Source organism: Sapajus apella, unplaced genomic scaffold, assembly GCF_009761245.1.
Source record: "Sapajus apella isolate SASKATOON/1434 unplaced genomic scaffold, GSC_monkey_1.0 scaffold98, whole genome shotgun sequence".
NCBI lineage: Eukaryota > Metazoa > Chordata > Mammalia > Primates > Cebidae > Sapajus > Sapajus apella.
In genome coordinates, this window is record NW_022437038.1 from 7,443,304 (window position 1) to 7,453,238 (window position 9,935).

Here is a 9,935-nt window from a genome sequence, read left to right on the forward strand (position 1 = left end):
TGTGTGTGTGTGTGTGTGTGTGTGTGTGTGTGTGTGTGTGTGTGTGTTTGTTGGTGGGGAGGGCTGTGTTGGTGCTTGTGAGCTGGCCTCTGCTCCAGGTATGTTCTCAGGACATATTCTGGCCCACAGGAAACTTAGAAACTCTCATCCTGCTGACCTTTGCACCATGGCAAACTGGGCACTGTTCTCTGTCCTCTCCCAAATTAGCATATATGTGCAAGAAAAGTTGCAGAACGGTGTACTGTGTATACAATTGTAAATAATGTGTAGCCTGTAACCTATAGTGTTTTATGTTATTATACGTTTCCTAGTATAGTGTGGAGTATCTGTGGAATGGTGCAGAAACAAAGGGCCACTTTGCTTTTTTTGCTCCTGCCACGGATTATACATTAGATTTGCAAGGGAAAAGATCAATAACCCACTTAATTGTCTTTTTCTTTCCTTTGTACCTCTTGAATTTTGTGCTTATGTATCCATGTTCCATTGGAAAATAATTTACTAAAAAAAATCATTGCAGGTTTCTATAAAAGCTCTTGTTGTAGCATTGTCATTCTACAGTCAGACTCTTTTGGTGAACTCTCTTATTAATTTTATTATTCTGTCTCATTTTTTCCTTCTGACTTCTTAAGTAGATAAAGGAACTGTACAAATTATGACTGTTTTATATCTTTCTACTCACTAGTTTATAGTTATTTCTTTTACTTATCTCATTGCACTGTTAGGGACCTGTAGAAAAACAGTGTTGATGACACAGCACATATTTGTCTTGTTTCTGATTTTAATGGTTGACATTTCAGCGTAAGATTGGTGTTTGCTGAAGGTTTCTGAGTAAATAATGTCATAAGATGTAATTCTATTATATTATGTAAATAATACAATAGAATTTATAAGACATTAAAATGAGCGAACTAGATATCTATATATCAGGCTAGATAATTTTCAGAAACTTAATGTTGAATAAAATAATTAATTTGCAGAAAGATACAGTATAATGCCATTTATATAATTTTAAACATATGAAACTATGTTATTTTGGATACATATATTTATAGCAATATTAAAAATGGACACTGAAAGAAGTGCATCAGTTTTGCAATATCAATTGCCTCTGGGAACAGCTGGAGGACAATGTGACTCCAACAATAAATGCAGTTTAATTTTATCTATTAAGAAAAAATTATAAACAAAGAAAGCATTAACATTGCTTATTATGGATGATGTATACATTGTTCCTCATTGTTTTTTCTCTGTATTTCTCTTTTTAAAATTAAAACTGAAGATGTATTGTGTACCTAATATAATTAATTTTAAAAATTCCTTCACCTAGACATATTCTCAATTAATTTTAGGATAATAAAGACTAAAAGGAGACCCTAAAATCTTCCCAGAATAAGGGGAATGTCACCTACAAATCAATCTGGCATCAGACTTCCCAGTCATAATACTTGATGATAAATGTCAATGTATAAATGCCTTTAAATCCTTAGAGAATATGATTTTCTCGAGTATTCTATTCCTAAATATACTATCAAGCAGATATATAGTGACAATAAAGATGGCCTTAGAACTGAAATTACTCCAAAAGTTTACCTCCTGTAAACTTTTCCTTAGCAAATTGTTTGAACATGTAATCCTAAAAAATGAGATAGTAATCAATTGAAAAGTAAATATGGAATCCAGGAAATAGTGATCCCAACTTGGAAAAGTAATAAAGGCGACTTTTAAGGTGATGGTCAAACAGCAGGCCCTGATTAACCAGGCCAAAGTGAAGCAGTATGATAGAGGATTAAGGATAGTGGATGAACTCATGAATAAAAGGAGACTTGGGAAAATGAATTGAGAGGTTAGAAAATGAAAGCATAGAAAAACTAGAGGGGATAATAAAAGCAAGTAAGGGAAGAAAAACAATTAGAAGATAATCTAAGAAAATACTACAGTAACGACCCTCAATAAACCATACCTCCCTGCATTCATGCCATTGTATAGTTCCCTCCCACATTGACTCTGGGCTTGGCCATGTGGTTTGCTTTGGCCAGTTTGTTAGGAAACATGACAAAAAAGGAGGCCTGGACAGAGCATTTTCAGTGAGGCCTGCACTCCTTCTGTTCTGAAACCACCACGTGTGGAGGCAGCTGAAAAGAGCTGCCTCTTTTCACCACGTAGAAAAGAGATGAACTGCTCCAGTTGAAGAATCCTAGAAAGAATTCTCAAGAGCCTTGAGCTGGACTTTTTTTTTTTTTTTTTTTTTTTTTTTGAGACAGAGTGTCACTCTGTTGCCCAGGCTGGCTCCCCAAGAAGTCTGAAGTGACTAAATGGTTATAAAGGCAACCCTCCTACATCCCAAGAAAGGCTTAGTTTGAAGTTGTGAAAGTATCTGAGATATGTCAACACTAGCCAAGTGATATTATCCTCAAAAGCGTACCTTAATGGGGTCATAAAATCAAGGGCAGCTTGCCTTTCTAATGGAGAGAATGCAATTGGGCTTCCTGCTTTATATAACCATCTGCATGCAGCTAAGTTCCAGTTTACTTTTATATTCTGTTCTGTAACAACCAAGTCTCTCTCCCATTAAAGCTTTCTGCTTTCAACTCTAGATATTGAAAACCATGAAGTTTGTTTAGATTATTATTACTATATAAATGCTGCTCATTGGTAGGCCAACTAGTGTCCTAGAACTTGAACCCATCTTGCATAGTTTTAGAAAACGATTCACATATCACCTGTGGGGATGAGATTTTAAGTAGACATGAGACTCAGTGTAGCTGACAGAATGTGGGATATAGAAGATGATACAAGGCAGAAGAAAAAAATAGTGGAATGGATACCCTCATTTTACAATGTGCAAAGTGAAGGGATACTAGTGGAAGTTTATGAAATAAAATAAAGTTTTATGTATAATGTTTAAAGTTAAATTTAGCTACTTTATGTATTTTATTTTTATTGCCTACTTCTTTAACAAGAAAGCAAGCTTAATAAAGGCTACCTCAGCCTTGTTCACTACCAAATTTCAAATGTTTTGAATAGCGCACGGCACACAATGGTGCTCAAAAAATATCTGTGGACTGCATGATTAAACTAAAATAATACTATAAAAGTTGTGAATAAGAGTGGGGAGACAGTATGATAATATAAATGAGCTAAAGTGTCTTATTTTCATATCAAAAATTCATTAGGGGTACAAGTGTGTTTTTGGAATCTAAAAGATAACCACAAGAACAAGGTTTCCCAGGCACTATCAACATTTAAGTCAGGGACCGGCCTGTGCATTGTAGGATCCCTGGTCTCTACCCACAAGATGCCACTAGCACCCTTTCCTGAAGTTGTAACAACCAAAAATGTCTTTGAACAGTGACAAATATTCCCTAGAGAGCAATATCACTCCTAGTTGAGAAACACTGCATCATAAGGAGTTAAAATCAGAAAAGTTAAGAAAAGTTTGGCATTCTAGAAAGTGATACTGAGTCTAGGCAAGTGCAAAAGGGAAAGCCATTTTTATTATAAACTCTATACTATAGAGTTCTTGTTAAGTGTATGCATTATTCTGATACACGTTAATATTTACTCAAAAACGTTAATGAGGTAGAATCAACGGGGCTTTGTGGCAAGCTGGCAATATAGAGTGAGAAAGAAGGAAGAGTCAATAATGATTAGGGTTCTGTCATGTGCAACTGGGTGGATGATGGTTTTTTTCACGGAGACAGGGAATACAGGCAGGGGAATAGTTTTCTTGTAGGAGCAGAGAATAATGGCTCCAATTTCAAATGTGTTGAACATGAAATATCTGTGAGATAGTCAAGCCGTAGGCATCAAATACATTAATCTTGACTCAGTATATATAGATGTGTGAGTTATTAACATATAGATGATAATTGAAATAATGGCAGTGGATGAGATTCCTGGAAAGAGAATGGACTTGAGAACAGGACCCCACAGAACAGAAAGATACTGAGTGTGAAATATTTTAGTCTTTTTATGCATCTTAATTTTTAAATTAATTAGGATGATATTGTGAATATGGTTTAAGATTTTTTAAAAACAAGTTATATCTTTGGAAAAATAATGCACATTTATTGAAGCCACTTTAAAAATATGTAGATAAGCACAAAACTACTGTCCAGAACCAGAACTGCAGCTTCAGGCCTCGACGATCAAACTGAGTAGGCATTGAGCACTAATTATGTGCCAGGCAGATAGAGATTCAATAGTAAAGAAAACAGACACCATTCTTGTGTTCGTAGAGCTTATCATCTAGTAGAAAACATAGTTAAAGAAAACAAGAATTTACAATAGAGTGTGATGAATGCTATAAAAATCAATAATGGAAATCCACTTCAGCTACAGATGTAGTGGGGTGTGATTAAAGCATCTTCAACGTCCTCCATTTTCCCCTTACTTGGCATGAGCTCAGTTGCAAGAAAAGGAAGAAACTGTTGAGTTCCTTTGCTCCCTGTACCGTGTAGTAAGAACGTTCAGGAAGGATGGCAGAGAACAGAGCTTTTTGCCATTCTGGGCCTTACTAGAGGTTCTGTCCAAACCAAGCTTCTCAGTATTTGGGGTTCTGACTCCTTCACAGAGTGTCTCATTGGATTTGTAAATTGGTTTTGTATTTTATAATCTGTTCAGGTAATTTTCCGGAAACTCCCTAGCTGCACTCTCGAGTCAGCTACCCAGCAACATCAAATTCCAAAAAAGAGGAGAGACAGTATATTTCTCAAAAATAAGAAGCATGCACGAGTTGACAGCACCTCAATGGACCCTATGGGTTATAAGAAGCAGAAAGAGATTGAGCTAAAGAAATCACAGAGACAGGTCATATTTGCAGAAAGCAATCTGTTCCCTTGGTAATACTGAAGTTGACCCTGCCCCTGAGTAGCAGGAGAGAGCCCCTACTGTCTTGCAACAGCCCCAGATCTCTCTCTGTAATGGCTTGGGCCACAAGGAAAATTGTTGACATTAAGGAAGGCAATGCTGGTTCCAATCTTAGAAGAACTATCTGCAAATAACTGGTTTGAGAAAACCTGATATTTGTTAAGTATAGTGAATTAAAATGAAACTGGCATATGAGATAAACACAAATAATACATATACAAGAGAGAAAAGGGACATGAAAACTAAATGGCAGGTGATGAAAACTCATCTGAAAAATGTTACCATAAAGTAGATGAAAATTTTCACCAAATATTTCATACGAATTTGAAAGTTTTAATAAAGCAAGCAATAGCTCAAGAAAGGGATGGCAAAATAAGAATGAGAGGAAGTGTGATCTGTGAGGCTTCTGTGAAGAATGTGAGAAAAGAAATTTAACAATCACAGAGATGAAGGCAAAAAATGGCAGAAGCACAAGGAAGTGAGAAACTATGGCAAAAGCATAGTAACTAGTGTCAAATGTATGTACATTAAGGACTAAGACTAAAACAAATGTGGTGATTATGTTTACAGAATGAATGTAATGGTAATCCACTCAGATGGAGTAGCAATTATACAATGAACAACAAGTGGAAGAGGAAAGAAAAACAAGGTGGGAGGTAATGTAAATATGTTGACTTTGTTATCCTTAATGACTGAGGTATAAAGATACCAACTAAATCAGACAAATATGGTGATACACGTATAAGTATACTGAATAGTATAAAGATAAACAGTAAGAAATATCTAATCAACTAAAATTGCATTAAAATAAGAAAGGAAGCAGGGTAGAGTACTAAATGTGTATAAAGTTAATCATTAAAGCATTTTTCATAATAGCTTGAAAAATGAAAAAAAAACCCAAATATTCACAAACAGGAGACTAAGTAATTATGACACATTCATGCAATAAAATACTATTTAGCTAGAAAGTGAAAAGCATTTTTTTTTTTTTTTTGAGACGGAGTCTCACTCTGTGGCCCCAGACTGGAGTGCAGTGGCACAATCCCGGCTCACTGCAACCTCCGCCTCACAGGTCCCAGTTCAAGCAATTCTCCTGCCTCAGCCTCCTGAGTAGCTGGGATTACAGGCACATGCCACCATGCGCAGCTAATTTTTGAGTTTTTAGTAGAGACAGGGTTTCACTATGTTGGCCAGGCTGGCCTTGAATTCCTGACCTCGTAATCTACCCACCTCAGCCTCCCAAAGTATTGTGATTACAGGTGTGAACCACCACGCCCGGCCAGCAAAATTTTAATCTAGTGATAATGGAGGATTGACAAGGTTATTCACATATTGCTGTGTGTGTTTGTGTGTGCGTGTATGTGTGCGTGTGTGTGTGTTTAGGTGTGTCTGTATAATGTCTCTAGAATAATGCATAAGAAACTGCCTCTGGTGGGAAAGAAGCAAGTAGTTGTTACATAACTTTTAAGAGGGAGTTAAAAGATTTTTAAATGTATACGCTTTGTTATCTTTTGAATTTTGAACCACTAGGATATGTTATCCATTTTTAAAAACAAATTAAGTTTAAAAATAAGATAAAATATGGCTGGGCGCAGTGGCTCATACCTGTAATCCCAGCATTTTGGGAGGCCAAGGTGGGTGGATCACCTGAGGTCAGGAGTTTAAGACTAGCCTGACTAACATGGCGAAACACCATCTCTACTAAAAATAGAAAAATTAGCTGGGTGTGGTGGTGGGCGCCTGTAGTCCCAGTTACTCAGGAGGCTGAGGTAGGAGAATCACTTGAACCTGAGAGGTGGAGGTTGCAATGAGCGGAGATTTTGCCACTGCACTCCAGCCTGGGAGACAGTGAGACTCCATCTCAAAAACGTAATAATGATAATAAGATAAAATCTAAAGAGTTGGCTAATTGGTCTTTGCCCAGCCTTGTAGATATCATGTGAAATGCCTAATATATGTTTTGTAGAGTTTCCTCATTCCACATAAGTCTATCTTTGTCCTGTCCTCCTTAAAACTGAGGCAAAGGGTACAGGGCAATGTCCTACTTGCCAGCTTGCCCCTGTGTCCCTTCTCATTTTCATTATTCACCATCAAGACTAAATAATTAGGATATTTCTCTGTTTGCACATTTCTCAAAAATAAGAAGCATGCACAAGTTGATAGCACCTCAATGGACCCTATGGATTATAAGAAGCAGAAAGAGATTGGGATAAAGAAATTACACAGACAGGTCATATTTGCAGAAAGCAGTCTGTTCGGTTGGTAACATTGAAGTTGAGTCTGCCCCTGAGAAGCAAGGTACAGCCAGTACCTTGCTCAAGAACCTTTGAGTTTTCCATCTTCAAAGGTTCACAGACATGAACATACATTCTTTGAAAAGGAAAAAACAAACTGTCCAATACTAGAAAGTATGGAACCAATAAGTTGTCAAATAAATGCAAATTTTTAAATTTGCATGTCATAATTGTATATATTTATGGAGTACATGTAATGTTTTAATGTATCTATACAATGTGGAATGATTAAATGAAGATAATTAACATATTAAAAAACAAAAAAAAAAACAACAAAAAAAGAACCTTTGAGTTTTCAAAGCTAATTTAAAAAATTAGTAGCCATAAATTTCAAGTTTTCCTAAATTCCAAAAGCTGCTATTACATATTGGGAAGCAGTCCTGGGAGATTCTGACCAAAGATCTTTAATATAAGCCAAAGGCAGTGAGGATTCAGGACCTAAAGGAAATGTTTATCAGAAAGAAACTTTGTGGAAAGGAGGGAGGAGAGACGAAGGAAAAACAGCCAATCTCATGTCTCCTGGTTCAAATCAATTCCCAAATTGAAACTGTAGAGAGTGGTGGGTATCAGGTATGACCAGATAAGTTACTGGAAAATTGAAGAGTATTGGGGTTAGTTTCTTCACTTCCATGGGAACAAGCTGAAAAAATGTTGAGTTTAACATGGGACAGCTCAAGTGGTAGGCTAGAAAAGCCTGTGAGAGATAACGTCTCCCATCATTTCCCTTACCTCCGTGCTCCAACCCCAGGGGAGAGGGGAAGTTCCCAACTTCATCTACTACCCAGTTCAAAGGACTGGATAATTAAAAATGCAGAACTCTGGATATAGATCTACACATTGACAATCGGTCTTTGTGAGATGCAAATATTTATTCAGAGGAAGGATATGGTTATTTGGAGTGCTTAATTGTGGTAATAGGTTGAGCCATCAAATTGCCTTTCCTTCCTTCAAAATTATCCCATGTTCAGATATTTAAGAACAAAGAACAATAAAATACTGACGGCTAGACTTAATCAAGACCTTGCCAGGATTGAAAGAAACATGATTGAATGAACCAGAAGAACTAGTTTGGACTACTCCACTGACAGGGGAATGGGGGAGAAAGAAAACATAAAAATAAAATGAAGGCAGAGAAAGGGTCTTTAGAAAGATTTCTGGGAAAGAAGCATTTGTAGAACACTAGGTCCAAATGCTTTGTTTTTCTTCCTTCCTTCCTCTTTGAGAGTAGCAATGGTGAGGCACTTGACTGTCCAATTTTTTCATTGCTGTTCTCAAAGCAGTAGAAGTCAAAGATACGACCTGCATGCTGGCGTGTAGGATGAGGACAGCAGAATCAAAATAGCATAGTACTATAGGACAAGGTAAAGACCATGTCCACACAGAAAAACAGATAAATCCTTAGGAATAGCCGAAAAAGAAATGTGAATGAACTTTATAAAGAAAATACCACAAGTGACAAAAAAGTCTAAATAGTTGCACATAGATAAAATTCTAAGATGCCAATCCTTCCCAACGTGATCCATAAAGTTAATATAATTCAATCAAAACATAAATGGTGGGTTGTACAATAAATGACATTAGTGTAATTAATAATATATTTAGAGAAAATTAAGATAGAAAATCTACCTCAAACTGTATATACAGACAGGCACAAACATACTCACATACACATACATACATACACAAACACACATCACACACACACTCTACTAGTAGGTTAACAATAAAGCTAACTCTAAAAAAGATAGCCTGTTTGTATTCCTAACAAAATAAGCAAAGGTTTTTCTTATAACTTTGAAAAGGAAAGGCTGTCATGGAAAAAAAAAAAAAAAGGAAGGAAGGAAGGAAGGAAGGAAGGGAGGGAGGGAGGGAGGGAGGGAGGGGAAGCAAAAATCAGAACACATAGAAGTCCTAAAAAGAAAATATTGACATAAAAAGAAAACTCAAATCTCCTGAGTGATCAAATAAATCACACATACACAAAAATATCAAGAGATGGGGTAAGTGAAACCATTTTCAATGGTTGCAACATGTGACAAGGCTCTTATTTCAAGTGTGGCTAATGACTACCATATGGGTCAGTACAACAAGTCCATACTTACAAAATGAAATTGCTTTGTCTTGCACATATATGCTAATTTGGGAGAGGACAGAGAACAGTGCCCAGTTTGCCATGGTGCAAAGGTCAGCAGGATGAGAGTTTCTAAGTTTCCTGTGGGCCAGAATATGTCCTGAGAACATACCTGGAACAGAGGCCAGCTCACAAGCACCAACACAGCCCTCCCCACCAACAAACACACACACACACACACACACACACACACACACACACACACACACCCCATCTGCCATTGGCCACCTAGTGAGCCGAGGGAGAGGCTCCAAGTCAGTTAGAGATTCCTGAGGGAAAGGGATGTGTCTCTCACCTTGCACAAAAGTAGATTCCAGGCACATCCATGAGACAAATCTCTGAACAGAAAGGTGTGAAAGAATGACAAAACTGCCAAGGAGACTGTGTTCATGGGAAAGTGGGAAAGGCTGTCCTAAGCCTCACACGAAAACAAGAGGCAGTAAGGAAAAACGGACCCACTTCTGGGATGGAAAGGAGGCCATGAGCAGAGAGAGGAGGGAAGTGGCAGCAGTGAGAAGACACATCTGGCATCTGTAACAGGCGGGGCAAAGGCCGGCCCTCTGCAGCACTCTGCTGGCCTCTGGTGCGGTGCCCATCTGCATCATAGAACAGCCAGTGTCCCTCAGAAGAGAGGCAAGAGC